The sequence below is a fragment of the Mauremys mutica genome, chromosome 7 (genome assembly GCF_020497125.1).
Source record: "Mauremys mutica isolate MM-2020 ecotype Southern chromosome 7, ASM2049712v1, whole genome shotgun sequence".
Lineage (NCBI taxonomy): Eukaryota > Metazoa > Chordata > Testudines > Geoemydidae > Mauremys > Mauremys mutica.
The window spans coordinates 8900982-8916666 of NC_059078.1; the positions used below are offsets into that span (position 1 = coordinate 8900982).

A 15685-nucleotide genomic window follows, 5' to 3' on the forward strand; every position below is an offset into this window, starting at 1 on the left:
AGTCCCTGGAATACAATTCATGTTTCTATACTGATAAATTATGCAGTAGTCTCACACCAGGTACAATCGTAGAAGAGCACCATCTGTTTCCCAATATGGGAACTCACAGTGATGAGAGAGGGGATTTACTTTCCTATTCCTTTCGGCGTACTACGGAGCTGATGGCACCATGTCTGCCATCCCAGTGAGGAGTCTGTCGCCTGCCTACTGCACATTTGGGACATACCCTCATGAAGTGTGGGTTACGGATTATTTATTCTCAGACATATGGGATGTGTGCATAATGCAACCCTAATGAATAGCTCTTGATGATGCTTCATACCATTGGAATATTGCAGGAGAGGCACATTTTCCAGCTGTTTGCTCATCATGCCAGAGCACATTTATAGCAGCTATTTCATCTCTAAATATTCCAAGGATTGTCATCAGTATTTCATTAAGAAACCATCTCAATTATAATCATAGGAGAGAGGAAAAAAAACAATAACTCTGGAACAAGTCAAAGTTTCCAGTGTCTAATTTTTTAAACTGAGATTTGGGTGAGAATTGTGTGAATTAAAGTCTAAATCCAGCACAGGAGAAAACATTCATGAATGTTAGCTTTCAACTTCTATGTGCTTGCAGGATTCTGAAGGATCTCAGCTGGTAACTAAGCTACCTAGGACATCGTGAGAGGAGACGGGGCTGAGGTTGCTACACAAACACAGTGTTTCTCCTTTCAATATTGTTCAAGTGAACACCATAGGACTAGCCAGTTGACAGGGAATCAGACTGCACCTTACCTATGCAGTAGCACTGATCAGATGTCCCGATTTTATAGGGATAGTCCCGATATTCGGGGCTTTTTCTTCTATATGCTCCTATTACCTCCCACTCCCTGTCCCGATTTTTCACACTTGCTATCTGGTCAGCCTATGCATAGGCGAGCGGGGGAGGCAGATAGGCCAAGTCTCTCCTGCCACAAGGAGGCTGAATGTGTTATTCTTCTTATTCCCACAGTGGAAGATGCTGGCTAGTAACTATGCTATTCGTACAGCTCCCTCTGCTGGTCTTGTGATAAAGTCTACTTCTAAGGGACCGTGTGTAAAAGAAACTCCCAACCTCGGACCCATCGCAAGTCCCCACTTCTCTGTCTGGAACAAAGATGGTGACTTCTTGCTGCTAAAGGAGAGAGAATAAAGGGAGTGTAGCGCTCCGGTGAGTGTGTTACAAGTATCCCGCTGTGCTGCTCTGCAGAGGTGAGTCTGCAACAGCCCCAGAGAGCGCGCTCTGGCTCTTCATCTCATGCCTCAATAACTTATGCTTTTATCTGTGGGGTTCCCGGTTCAGTACCTGGTGTCTCAGCTAAGACAGCGACCACCAGAGATGCACTTCAATTAAAGTTCAAGGCAATACCGATCCCAAATCTTATCTGGGCTTGACTCTCACTAATGCTAGATATAACTAGAGTAACAGAGAGAGGTTAGATACTCACCTGAGACTGCATTTCATTTAGAGCTGCAAGCTGGCTACTCTCCACAAAGTCTTCTTTAATGCTGCCTTTGAATCTCTGCCTAATCCTAAATGCGTGCCTTTTCCTCAGGCAGCCCCTTCTTCAATCCCACTGCTTCCACTCAGATTTCAAGGGTACATCTCCAGTGCATTTCAATACCCGTGGCAGTAAGTCTCAGAGCCCAGGTGGACAGATTCAGGGGCTCATGCTATGACACTAAAACAGCAGCTCAAATATTTGGGCTCTGGTTCTGAAGCCCAGGCAGGAGGGTGGGTTTCAGAGCCTGAGCCCAAACATTTATACTGCAGTTTCAACACCAGACCGCGAGTGCCCAGGCTCGGATACTCTCTGCTGCCGGTTTTAAACCACAGTGTAGCCGTACCCAGGGTTAATCTGCTCCGTTGCTATCTGTAACCCATCCTCATACCTGATTTTAGAGTCAGTTCTACCCTCAGCTATCCTAGCATACAGGAGAGAGGCAGACAGCTGGTCCAGCGGGTCGGGCACTAACCTGGAACGTGGGAGACCTGGCTTCAATTTACTGGCTCCACTACAGATTTCCTGTGCGACCCTGGACAAGTTGCTTGGGATCACATTGTCAAGGGCATTAGGCACCCTTAGATTGGACAGCAGGTTCTTTGAGGAAGGACCGCAGAATTCAGCGCATTGTGAAGAGGTCAGTGGCTATCCTATCATCTTTTGCACAAGTAAAGGTCCAAGACTTCAGTTCCTTATTTAACAGGGATCATCTCACATGGAAACAAAGGGTATGTCTACACTACCCGCCAGATTGGCAGGCAGCGATCGATCTAGGGGGGATTGATTTATCATGTCTAGATTAGACGCGATAAATCGACCCCGAGCACTCTCCCATCAACTCCTGTACTCCAGGGCTGCGAGAGGCGCAGGCAGAGTCAACGGGGGAGTGGCAGCAGTCGACTCACTGCAGTGAAGACACCACGGTAAGTCGATCTAAGTACGTCGACTTCAGCTACGTTATTCACATAACTGAAGTTGTGTAACTTAGATCGATCCCCCCCAGTGTAGACCAGGGCAAAGGAGAATCTGCACTGCAGATGATATTTGGTATAGATGTATGTGACCCTTTGTGGAAACAACTGTCTGACTTTATCTTCACAGAGTGACGTCTTGTGTACACACATGGGGTGTAGGGTCACCGCACTCCTGGCCTCCACTTTGCATTGCCTCTCAATGTCTGCAGCGACTTCTGAAGTTTAAAAAGATTTTCTTCACTTGGGGAGGAAAGCTATCCTGGCTGGAAGCTTGCAAGAGGAGACAATGGGACAGATAGTTTTCCCCCAGTGCGGCATCCCTTCATCACTCACATGACCTAAAGGGGCCAGAAAGCTGCCCTAAGTGAGCAACTGTGGGGCTCCCCCTTGAGTAGGGAAATTCCTGGAGCATGAGGAGCAGAAAAGCACCTTACGCTTCAGTGATCTGAAGGCAGCAGGACAGCCGCCAGGGGACATTTGCAACCAGAATAGATGAAAGCTGCCTCTAATTTATGCTGAGGACAGCTCAGCCCTGGTTACCCCCAGGATCAGGCATTTTTCATCCATTTTTGCTCCTTCCTCAGCCCTGTGGAAAATGTAGCTTGGTAGGACCCAAGAACCGCACTCAAAATTTTCACAGGAACTCGCTCATTAGAAGTACAAGAACAAAATAGAGACTAGGATTTCATAATTCCTGTAGGACCACAGAAGTCAGATAGTTCAACCTCTCTAAACTCTGATTTTTCTCTTTTGGCTCTTTTATTTGCATTTTAGGTATGTGCACGTCTTCCTCTTTCAACTATGGAGATAGGTCCGAAGTCAGTAGACTGGAGTCCGCCCTCCAAACCACACCCACTTTCCCTACCTAAATACTCTACCCTCATCTGATATCATGGCTGCTTTCCAATAATGAATGCAATATACCTACCTGGAGAGAATACAGAATGACTAAGAAAAACAGCATCACTTTGTTGTAAATTACTAACTACAATCTCCTGTCTTCATACGGGACGAAAAGAAAATTTCCAGCATTTATGAGCATATTTTGTACAGGCTCTATTTTGATCTATGAGAATAATTTGCTATGTTTTGTTCTGCATCTTTAACATCTACATAAATTCCCATGTGTGTGTTTGCGAGGAGGCAGAGTGAATTGATGCTCTTTGTTGCATATCTGATTTAATGCACATAAGCCCAGAACAACAAGATAACAGATCACTAGGATTTCAACACTCCATAACTGTACTGAGGGAGAAGCTGGTTTCAGCACAAACTCAATATATTTTTTGTATCACAGAACACAGGAAGCAGCCACTGGCCCCAATCCTGGCCTCTTGATTTCACTGGGACTACGGTGCAATTTTTTGCAAACTTAAAGACTCACTAGGTCGATTTTCCACATTTCCCCCTAATGGGAATTAACCCACAATCTTCTGAGTGCACAGAGAAGCATATCATGCATATCTAAACACTTTACGCGGCAAGAAGTCACACCAACCCTTGCTGTGTGTAGTATCATTACACCCGTTTGTGCTTTGCTGCATTTCACCAAACAGCTGCCTTATTACGACAAGCATTACTGGAATCCAGGGAACGTGGTCACCTGCTTCACCATGCGCTCCTAGAAGGATTCTGTATCACTGACTCACCCAAATGACTGACTAATATGAAATGCCTGGCTTAGACTATTAGATTTTCAGAACTTCTCTTGTTTCTATCTTAATAACCTTATTTTTCATTGGTGATCGCATCACTGACATGACACCACAGGACTTTACAAGGTGAAGATTTTGTATTGGTTCCTACCTTTAGCTCGGGCACAGCCTTCTGTCTCTATTTAATCCTCTCTGCAATATCCTTCAGTTTTCCATTACTATGTAATGATTTCATCCTTTTAAGTCTTTCATTCCTTCTTCTGCTCTAGCCAGATCCTTCATGAAGCGCTATAGCAAAGAAGACAAAATATCAATTTTTCTTCAGGGAATAAAACCTCATCCATCCTCCCAATGTGTTGTTTTCAATTCATTCCTGAAATTCTCCAGAACAACCCTCCCCATCTGTGACTGGCAATAAACAGCTATGTGCTACAAATTAGATTGGTATACAAAATAACAAGAGTTACTGCTAAGATATTTGTACACAAATGAAACCGTGGCATTGCTCCCTGTTAACGTCTCCGAATGCTCTGCAGCCCAACATTTTCTAAGGCTGTATGTTTCAGTTCATTGGAGATGCAAAGGCAGACTCGCTTAATGTCTTTTAACTTCATCTATGCATAATTCTTTCCTCCATTAGATTAATGCATGAAGAGGAACAGAAATGTACATGTTAGCTAATTACAGAAGTCAAAACTAAGCAGATCCCTTGAAGAAACATGTCTTCCCTAAATTTAGTAACACTGGTTATGAAAACAGAAGCAGGATGGGTAAAGAGGCACTTGACAAGCAGTTCCTTAAACCAGGATACTACCCGATTTTTAGTGTACTGTTCTTCAAAAGGCCGACAGCACCAAGGCACACTTGAAACCCCTACCCGTGCATCAGACTTTCCAAGTTGCCATCCTCCATAGTGCCACTACATTGCTCCCGTCCCCTTCCCACATTCAAGCATCTCTACATCAGGGTTTTTACAGTTCTTTTACAGTCAAAAGCAATTCTAACAGTAGCAATAGTAAATTTCCTAGTAAGATATCTTAGCATCTCTGGCTCTTCTCCAGTTATGGAAATCTCTGCTTGGGGTAGGGTTTTTTGGCCAGGAGCTGTCATGACTCTTACATGTTAAGCTCTCAGGCCAGGTCTACTCTACAGAGACAGGACCATCTGGCCCACCAAAAAATAGACTACAGCCCTAATCCTGCAAAAGACTTATTTACGTGGAGTCCCATAGAGTTCAAGTTAGTGGATCTGATCCTTTAGCTGAAGCAGTAGCATCTCATTCTTCAATGGCTTCCCTGGGGCTCCGTGTGGGCAAAAGTGTCTACGAAGGCAAATCTCTTTGCAGGAGGAGAACCTTACAGGGCAAAGCTGTCCTCTGAGATGTGCATGGAGGGCCATCGCTAAACCACGCTGTGGCACATCTCAGAGGAGCAGAATGTCGGACTCGAGATCCAAACCCTGGAGTATTTTACTTTTAAACTGAACCTACTATTCCCCTGTGTTTATAATCAAGATCTCAGAGGAGAATTTTACCCTTAGCTGGAGGGTAGGAAGTTAAGTCAATAAGCATTTTGCCATCTCCTTTAATGAGAGCAGGATACGGTGCCGGAATAAATTCCAAATGAATCAATTTGTACACTGAAACAATGGAGACTTTCATGCTTCTTCACTATAAATGGAATTTCGTTATAAGAGAGTTTATTGTAAGCAAGTTACACTGTCCTTTGAGATGAAGATCTAGTATTAATTATAATGCAGTTTAAAATGGATTAAAGCACACCTACTGGTCAAAATGTTTTAAGAGGGTATAATCTAGGGTGACCAGACAGCAAGTGTGAAAAATCGGGATGGGGTGGGGGGTAATAGGAGCCTATATAAGAAAAAGACCTGAAAATTGGGACTATCCCTATAAAATCGGGACATCTGGTCACCCTAGCATAATCTAAGACCATTACACTCTCATTTTCTTTTCTCCATGTGTTATTTTATTGAAGGCAGCCATCTGTACACTAGAGGGCAGACTGTACAAAAAACCACCTTTCACTGTTCAGAGTATTTTGCAATCAAACAGCCCAACACTGATCAAATCATTAGAGGCCTCCATTTTTGTGCACCGATTTTTGTACACAAAACTGACTACACCCGCCGAAGTGAACCTGCACCCATTTTGCATGTGCAAAAATCTGCATTCAGGTGTTCATACAAACTGAATAGCTGAGTTTGCACGAACAAGTGCCTGTTTTCAAACATGGAATGGGAGCATGAACACTTCTCCATGGACAATCAGTTCAGTGTATAAAAGCAGGCAAGCAAAAACTATGCTAGCTGCTTCACCTATAAATCTTGCATGTGTGCCTCAGCAGTTCATTCTTAAAGGACTTGGTAATATTTCTGGAAACAACAGGAGTGCAGAAACACAGAGCACAGCTAAAAATCTGGATCTCGGACACAAACTATGGTGCCCACTTTTTTGTGCATGCAATTACTTTACATGCAAACAGATGCCTATGTCCTCATCATGACAATACTGAGACCTTCACACAAGGAATTCAGCATCTCCAGCTCCCTTTTCCCCTAAGTTCAGCAGCTGCAGCACTGGTCACCCCATGTGCATACTCAAATTCCTATTTCTCCTCATTCAAATGCATTCCCTGCACATTAGCGTGGCCAATATTTGGCCATGTGTTGAAAATTTGGTCATAAAAATATCTGTGCTTGGTGATCATCACAAAGTATTTATCTATATCTCTATTCACCACCATGGAGACAAAATCGGGTAATCAGCTCAACTGAGGAGAATAAATGCTGGCTCCTAAACAGAAGCTAAACCATGCTCTTGTTTCCCAACTCCAGTCAACCAAAATGATCAAACAACAACTAAAAAAAAGTAGGGGTCTATTCGTTCACCTCACTCCACCCCTACCCCCAAATCATCTACCTGTGATGAAGTGTTAAGAGTAGCATTCGGAAGGATGCCTGTGCTGCAAACCAAGATGTGAAGCTCACTCGGGTAGATGTATCTGAGCTAATTTTACACCTGCTATTATGGTGTGGTGGGGTGAGCACCTGCTTCGGCCCTGGAGGGGTTAGAAAAGCCCTGCAGAGGGCTGGGGCTGGGCAAAGTAAAACCTTGGCTGATTGGGGGAAGTGGCTGCAGCTGGGGCCATGCCCCAAACTGAGCAAAAGGGCCTTATAAGAAGGCCAGGGACGCCAGAGGGAGCAGTCTCTCTCTCTCTGTGTAGAGGGAGAAGGGCCTGGCTGTAGGGAGCTGCACATAAGGTACCTGAGTGAAGCAAGGCTGGGGAAAGGCAGAGGAGCTGGGGAGCTCCAGCCTGGAAAGCCCCAGGCTGCGGCCTAGCATTGGGCTAACAGGTACTAGGGTTGCAGAGGGCAGCCCAGAGATAGGCCAAGGCAGCAGGTCCAAACCCTCCTTGCCCGTGATGAGTGACTGATACTGCAGTCTGCCCCGGGGCGTGAGGCTAGACAATGACTGGCAGTAGCCTGATACTGAGACAAGGTGCAGATAGTGGGTAGGGGTTCCCTGGGGGAGGGGAAACCCAGAGAGAAAGGGGTTACTGCCAGGGGGCAGCACCCCAGGTAAAAGGGCACCAGGTCCAGGGAGGGACACGGGGGCCAGAGGACAGGTGGATCACCAGCCTGCAGAGGGCGATCCAGAGCTGAATCGAGCTAATTCCCGGAAGTCACCAGCAGGAGGCGCCGCAGGGGTGAGTCTGCACGTCTACGTATGGCTAAAAACAGAAGTGTAGATACTGCAGCACAAGCTTCAGCAACACAAGACCCTGTGGTCCTTGTACACCCCCAAGTGCTATTTTTAGCTGTGTTAGCGTGGGTGCATCTACCTGAGCTGAAATCTCACCTGGGATTGCGGTGTACAAACAACTTGGGAGAGCTCTTGCATTACACTGGTCAGAAATTGTTAAATCTTGCAATAATCTCTCATGTGACTAGGAGATTTACTTAATACCTATTCCCTTGATAAATTCTCACCAGATTTTAATAGCCTTTGGCAGAAATGATTCACTTTTATCAACAGTCAGGAGAGGTGGGGAAGTTTCCAGATGCAAAAAAATTTAGTCAGGGGTATCCTTTGTGGCAGTGTACAGTCTATATAAGCAGGGCCGCCCAGATGATTCCGGGGGCCCGGGGTCTTCGGTGGCGGGGGGCCCTTCCGTTCCGGGACCCGCCGCCAAAGTGCCCCGAAGACCCGCGGCGGGATCCCCCCGCCGCCGAATTACCGCCGAAGCGGGACCGCCGCCGAAGCGGGACCGCCGCCGAAGCGCAGCCCGGTCTTCGGCGGTAATTCGGTGGCGGGGGGGGGTCCCCGCCATGGGCCTTCTGGGCACTTAGGTGGCGGGTCCCGGAACAGAAGGGGCCCCCCGCCGCCGAAGACCGGGCTGCGCTTCGGCGGCGGCGGGTCCCGCGCCTCCGGCCCGCCCCCGGCCCCGACGGGTCCCGCTCCTCCCCGCCACCCCGGCCCCGGCCCCAGCCCCAGCCTCTTACCGAGCACGTCTCCGGCGGGGCCTGAGCTCCGTCCCGCTCAGAGCCGCGTGGTGAGGGGGCGGGGCTGTGAGCTCCACGCCAAGCGGAGGCAGCTGCCCCGCCCCCTCCCCACGCCACTCTGAGCGGGGCGGGGCTCAGGCCCCGTTGGAGCTCCCAGCCCCGCCCCCTCACCACGCGTCTCTGAGCGGGACGGAGCTCAGGCCCCGCCGGAGACGTGCTCGGTAAGAGGCTGGGGCCAGGACCGGGGCGGGGGCGGGACCGTCTCTGAGCGGGGCGGGGCTCAGGGGCCCCGCCGGAGACGCTGAGGCTCCAGGAGAGGGGCGGAGGCGGGAGCCTCCGCTCTTCTTTTGGGGGCCCCTGCGGAGCCCGGGGCAAATTGCCCCTTTTGCCCCCCCCTCTGGGCGGCCCTGTATATAAGTAACTAAAGTGCTGAACAAAAGCCTACTTAAGTAATTTGGAGTCTTTCTATTGACTTCATTGGACTTTGGATTAGGCCACTTAGAGTCCGAGCAACAGATCTTCAGCTGGTATAACTCAAAGTAGCACCACTGACTTCAACAGAGCTACACTAATTTAATTGTGCCTTGGTAGGTCTCTCTCTGTGACTGGCAACACTCAGTTCAATTACAGCCAAAGTCATTGCAATCTGGGGTGCAGTAAAAAATGCCTCACAGACCAGAAGGGACTGCATAGCTAACATTTTGATGTGGTGCTATATTTAAATACATTATTTTGTAAAATAGACATTTTATGGCCTAGTCTCACTTCTGGATGCCTGCAGTACTAGATGCATTAAGTCCTCTGTTCTGCAATCGGATCTACGTGGACAGATCACTGAACCGATGCACAGCCTCACTGAAGGCAACGGGGCTCAGTGCTCCCTTGGTGGTTTGCTTACGCTGCTGTCTGATTTCAGGATCGAGGTCTAAACTGATTTTGTAAAGAAGGCCATTGCCATGGAAATATTGAAGAAAATATAGAATATTCAGATATTCATCTTAAGTCTAAAAATTCTTCAATTTGATCCCAGGGGTAATTTACCACCCTTGCTGTTATCAAAATATTTCCCTCAAGTTTAAAGTATGATTCACCTCTATATACTCATATCATTACGAAGATGCAATCTACTAACCATGCAAAACTTATTAGGATTCTCAGCTTCATGCCTCAGTCATTTTCACTGTTAACATGCATCACAATTATTTTTTCCAGCTTTCCAGTGTTAAAAAATTTGCTGGCAGATTGAGGCACTTACAATAAATTGATATTTACAATGTTGGTAAACTTATTTTTACTTCACAAATAAATATTTGAACTCTGTGCCCCTTAAATCGCAGAAAGTAGTAGATTGAATGTCACATTCTACCCTGTTACAAGGTTAGCCTCAGGCAATTAAAACTACATTAAAGAATTCATCAAGCATAGTATTACATGAGGTCATTGTTTTTGAGACCCTGCAGCTTCTCATATGCATGGGTTGAATGAAAAATGTTCAGCTACAGTTCAGGATTTCCTATTATTTTAGCTCTACTTGCATATGGATTTTCACTCGTATAAAAATATATTGGAAAAAGCCATTTTGAATTAAATAAAGATCATTTCACTTAATAGTCAGAATATAGACAGCACAATTTTGGAGCTTAATTTTTAACTCCAGTCATTGGAGTTGAAATTAGCCTGTATAGAATTTTAAATGTGTTTGAGTTTTAAAAGAATACCACAAAAATAAGCAAGCAATGAGCACTGCTGGACATGGATAAAAGCTGGACAAGAGGAAAGGGTACTACTAGCAAAGACAACAGTGGAACATTACAAGTCCAATCCTTCTCCCGTCAAAATCAATAGCAAAATTCTCACTGAGATAGGCGAGAGAAGAAATACTAGTCACAGATAGTGATTACCAAAGCATTTCTGTTATCTGTTGGGCCTGATTCATTCCTAGTTACTCCAACTTTACCCTTCTGCATCTCCATTGATTTCAGTGAAGTTACAACAGTGTAAAACTGGACTAATGCGGTGATAAGGCCCTGCTTCCAGCCATCCACAATTTCCCTAAAGTTTCATCTATGGGGGATGGGATTTTCCAGGCCTCTCCTCTGCTTGAAGGTGAACTGTTCTGGGATGTCTGAGCAAAACCTCTTCAAGCCATTTTAAAATATAAGCGTGAGATACAATTTTCCCTTCATTTAAATAAAAAAAAATCATCTGATCTTTCTTGGATCTTTCTGTACATTTTAATATCCAAAGACCTGTGGTAGGGTACAGAAAAAACTAACATGCTATAATAATATAGCTAACATGATAATTAATTACAAGATAATTCATTAGTGCAAGATTCATAAATGTACTAGTAATTTTCCAGGTTATTAAATCTATCCCATGGGGAAAATTCCCTTATTCTCATCAGAAGAGCAAAGAAGGTGAAGAAATTTCTAAATGGACCTGCTAGTGGCGCTTCCAAGAGGTGTTATATTTAGCCAGTTTTCCCTCTCTCTCTCATATTTGTTTAATTACAAGAGTTGACAATACAATATACTTTTCCATGTTGCAGTAAAAGGCTAGATCCTGAGCTGGTGTAAATCTGCATAGCCCCATTGAAGTCAATGAGGATCTGACCAAATGACTAAACACAATTTCTGAAAAAGTTTTTGTTTAAAAATATATTATATGATTTGGTCTTCAGCCTGCCGGACACACTAACTCAGCAGGAGAAAACTGTATTCCTGAGTTATAACCATATTGTCACCACAGACCAGTGTTATACACTTGCCAAATGGTGTTTTGCTAACTAGGCACAGCACAGATGTACAGCAATACACTAGTAGTGAAGTCGAAGAAAAAGCTCTTGTTCTGTCATATGTGGACAAATATTCAGAGGTATAGAAATTGCACCTCTAGCAGAAGTGGAAAAGATTGTTTTGTACAGAGATTGTCATTGCTCACAATGACTGCCCTGGATCTGCTGTGTCACGTAAGAGGCTTAGCGTACAACGGTAGTCACGAAGGGTTTGTTCCTGCTAACTCTTCCTCATGTGCATAATCCTTCTTCACGTAAGATGTCCCATTAAATTCAGCGGGACTACCTGAGTGACAACTAATCATACAAGTAAGAGTTTGCAAGATCAGCACTTAAAAGCTGAAGTCTGCCCTCAGTTATAACCTCTGCAACCCCAAGAAGGAGTGCCGGTGTACAGATGCATAAATATACTTACATACAGAGAGAGAGAGAGAGAGAGAGAGAGAGAGAGAAAAACTCTGTTGACAGAGACTTCATATTAGGTTAACCAAAACTTTCATGACTTTGCATGCACGCATACAAAGACCTAGTCAGGAGGAGGCAGCAGGTTTAAAGCAAACAAAAGGACACGACACACAGTCAACCTGTGGAACTCTTTGCTATGAAGAGCAAGACTATAACAGGGTTCAAAAAGAACTAGATCAGTTCATGGAGGATAGGGCCATCAATGGCTATTAGCCAAGATGAGCAGGGATGGTGTCTCTTGTCTGGATGGCAGGGAATGGATCACTTGATCACCTGTCCTGTTCATTCCTTCTGAAGCGCCTGGCATTGGCCACTGTCAGAAGACAGGATACTGGGCTAGATGGACCTTTGGTCTGACCTATGGCTGTTCTTATGTTATGTTGACTGCATGGCTCTAGTTATCTGCCCGTAATAGGATACAGAGCATCGCTCCTCTACATCAACAGTGCAAAGCCTGTCGTGGTCGGCAGCTACCTAATGTATTACCAGCAGAGGACAGTTCAGTGGTGATGGCGAAACATCTTGGTTTGAGTCCAGGTCCTAGTTCACAGACACGGAAGTCAGGACATTGGCACTAACAGACACACGCTGCGTCCTCTCAGAAGGGTCTTTTTTTGAATGGATGCAGACCCAACTCATCCCCAGCACAAGACACCCCAGGACAAAAGACCCAATTCCATACCACTGAAGACAATAGGAGTTTTGCGATCAACTTCAGTGCGGGGCAGGATCAAGGCCAAACCGATGATTTCAGTCTGAGACTATAAATCTGGCACTAAATTAACGTCATAAATAGAAAGATTTGGGACACTAACTTGTCTGCTAGCTCCAAGTTTCACTTCTAGTTTCTTAAAACAATACTGAACTCCCCCCGTGGGCTCTCCTCAGGAGGTTTCAGCAAGATTCACTCCTCTTTCCCCCTCCCCCATCACTCACTGCTCTTCCCCTCCCTCCCTGTGTGGGTTGGGAGGGACCCGCCTGCAGAGCAGGGGTTGGGATCCTGTCTTCTGACAGGGTCAGAAGCGGCCCTGACTGAGTAGGGGCTGGCATGGGTGATGACTCGGTGCCTCCCTGCCTCCGGTAACCAGATTTCAGATGCCTGGTCAGTAGATCTGACCTGACACTGTCAGGTCCCCTTTTCGACTGGAAAACCAGACACCTGGCCACCCTACCTGATGCAGGAATTACTGAGTAAAATGCTATGGCCTGTGTTACTCAGGAGGTCAGACTAGATTACCCTTCTGGTCTTGACATGTATAATCCTGCAGTGAGCTCTGTGTTGGTGCAGGGGTCTGCCTGGGGATCCAGGCCTAATGGTCTACAAGGGAAACACAGTGAAAATTATTTTACAGAGAGCTGAGAGAGACTGGGCAATATCTTCTATTGGCCCAACTTCTGTTGGTGGAATAGGAGAAACTCTCAAGCTACGCAGAGCTCTTCTTCAGGTCTGGGGAAAGCAGCTGAGTGTCAAACAGAGTCCCCGCAAATGCACAGAGAAACAAAGATTTTAGAAACCAGCCCGAACATCTACACTGCAGTTAAACAGCCCCTTAACCCAAGCCCCAAGAGCCCAAGTCATTGGCACGAGCCAGCTGTGGGTTTTTAATCATAGCATAGACATACTGTGAGAATTCCTCCTTAAATGTCCAATATACCCCATTGCATGTCCATTGCAGGGATTCTTACATCTCCTTCCTGAAGCATCTGGTACTGGCCACAGTCAGAAACAGATAACCAGAAGGACTGCTGGCTTGATCCAGTCTGGCGATCCCAGTGTTCTGAAATCTGCCTGACAACACTGTATATACTGAGCTGAACTCTGATCCCAGTTACACTGGCACAGATCAGAGCAACACCACCACTTACACCAGCGTAGCAGAGATCAGAATTCGGGCTCTTTGTATACGTCCCCACTAAATTTTTGCTGAAATCAATAGGTGCTGTGTATGCACCCACAAGCTACTCCTTGTAAAAGCAGTTTATTTTTTTTCCAAAATAAGTCATATTTGACAACTTCATAACCCACTTACCAGATACACCTTGGGCTACTCATTTAAACACTGGTATTACAGAGCATCATCTTATGGTCTGTTTCAAAAGCAACTGCTCTTGGTATCCAAGTGTTCAGAAACCACATCATTCAAAGCGGTTTGAAGACCACCCACCTGCTGTTCCTCTTGACGCAGATTCATATTTGAGCTAAGCAAGTGTCAAAGGCAGATATCATCCCTTGTATGAATAGGGATGAGTTTATCCTCCGGATAAATGTGTATATATTTTGGAAACAAAGTTTACGTGCTAAGACAAACTGGAAAGAAATCTTGGTTACAAAATAACACCACAATAATACTTAGTTTTTCATAAGCAGATCTCAAAGAGGTAAGTATCATTAACTGAGGCATAAAGAGATGAAGTGTCTTGCCCATATTCTCCCAGCAGGCCAATGGCCGAGCTGGGATTAGAATCTAGGTTTCCCAGATCCCGGGCCAGCGCTGCACCTGCTAGGCCATGCTGCTTCCCAACAAGTATAACAGTATGCTATTTATAAGAATTTATTTTCTGCAGTAATCTGGTATTCAGTGCTCATTTTGTCATTCTCATTGCATACTAATTGCACCAAAATATTTTAGTAAATCATTTTCCTCTGGCCCATTTAATAATTTCTGCCTAATTATTGGATTTTACCTTTCAGATGATTAGCATGGAGCAGTGTTTCATAATTTCGCAAACATTTGGAAACAAACAGGATCTGAGGGGACAAAGCAACCACATAAATTCGCATCACCCGGCTCGTCTGACTTCAGAACTCCTCTTTCTAAGAGTATAAATTATTCTACTCTAGTTTCAGTGATTTGACTTAAAATTTTATCTGCCAGCTTCTAGAGAGCTCGGCCGTGACAGGCACCGAATAATTTATACTATATTTGGACTTGCTAAAAGGGGAGAAAACTGGAATTGTTAAACAAAAACTTATACTCACTTAGGATCTAATCCTGTACCACTGAGCTCAATGGGAGCTTTGCAGTTAAATTAAATGACAGCATGATAAGGCCCTTACCTGGCATGACAACTTGGCAGATTAATGCTGCATCCTGCCAGACCCTCTGTTCTTCCAAGCAGCCCTACTCCTTGTACCATTATTTAGCTCCACTCTGTGGGCACAGCTCCAAAATTCAAACCCTTTTGGCATTTGTTCTCAAAATGCAAACATCAAAGGTCCTGCTGACCTTAAAACTGAAACTTCTGCTGAAGTTACAAGTCACTGGCCTGGCAGCTCAGCACTCAGATACCAGCAGGGAGAACATGATAAAATACTTACCTGGACAGACAGAAAGATAAACAAGACAGTCTATAAGGGATCAGTTCTGCAATCCCATCTAGGCCAATGGAGAACACAAGAGTTTCCAGGATGCTGAAAGCGCCACAGATCCATAGTTAGAAATGAAATTCTTTTCCCCCTAAGATGAGATGAGCTACGCTATGGGATGAAGGAGCTCCTCTATTTTTTGTTGTTAAACCTAATTTTTACTCCACTTTATCAAGAGACTGCTAGCAAATAACCAGCCTGCCTCCTCCCTGCCAGATGCATCTTTATCACATGTAAGGGGGCCGGGGAGGGAAACTCTTCATTTTTCAGAACCAGCGATTTGTGCGTGCATTTATTCAGTGCTTGGCGATCCAGATTTACAGCACCTGAGTGTTTAGTCTATGGGAACTAGATGTAAGATTTTGTCAGCATTTT

The 15685-nt window shown here is 45.3% G+C and overlaps 1 protein-coding gene across 4 annotated transcripts in view; it reads right to left on the minus strand.

Moving 5' to 3' along the window:
* Nucleotides 1-15685, minus strand: part of FRMD4B (FERM domain containing 4B) — a 186754-nt gene that overhangs the window by 135404 nt on the left and 35665 nt on the right. For 3 of the 4 annotated variants that reach the window (XM_045024462.1, XM_045024461.1, XM_045024463.1), the window contains exon 2: nt 4312-4448. The exons of the other annotated variant lie outside the window; for it this stretch is intronic. The gene's annotated coding sequence lies outside the window, so the exon portion shown is untranslated. The remainder of the gene's footprint in view (nt 1-4311; nt 4449-15685) is intronic. 4 annotated transcript variants of the gene reach the window in all.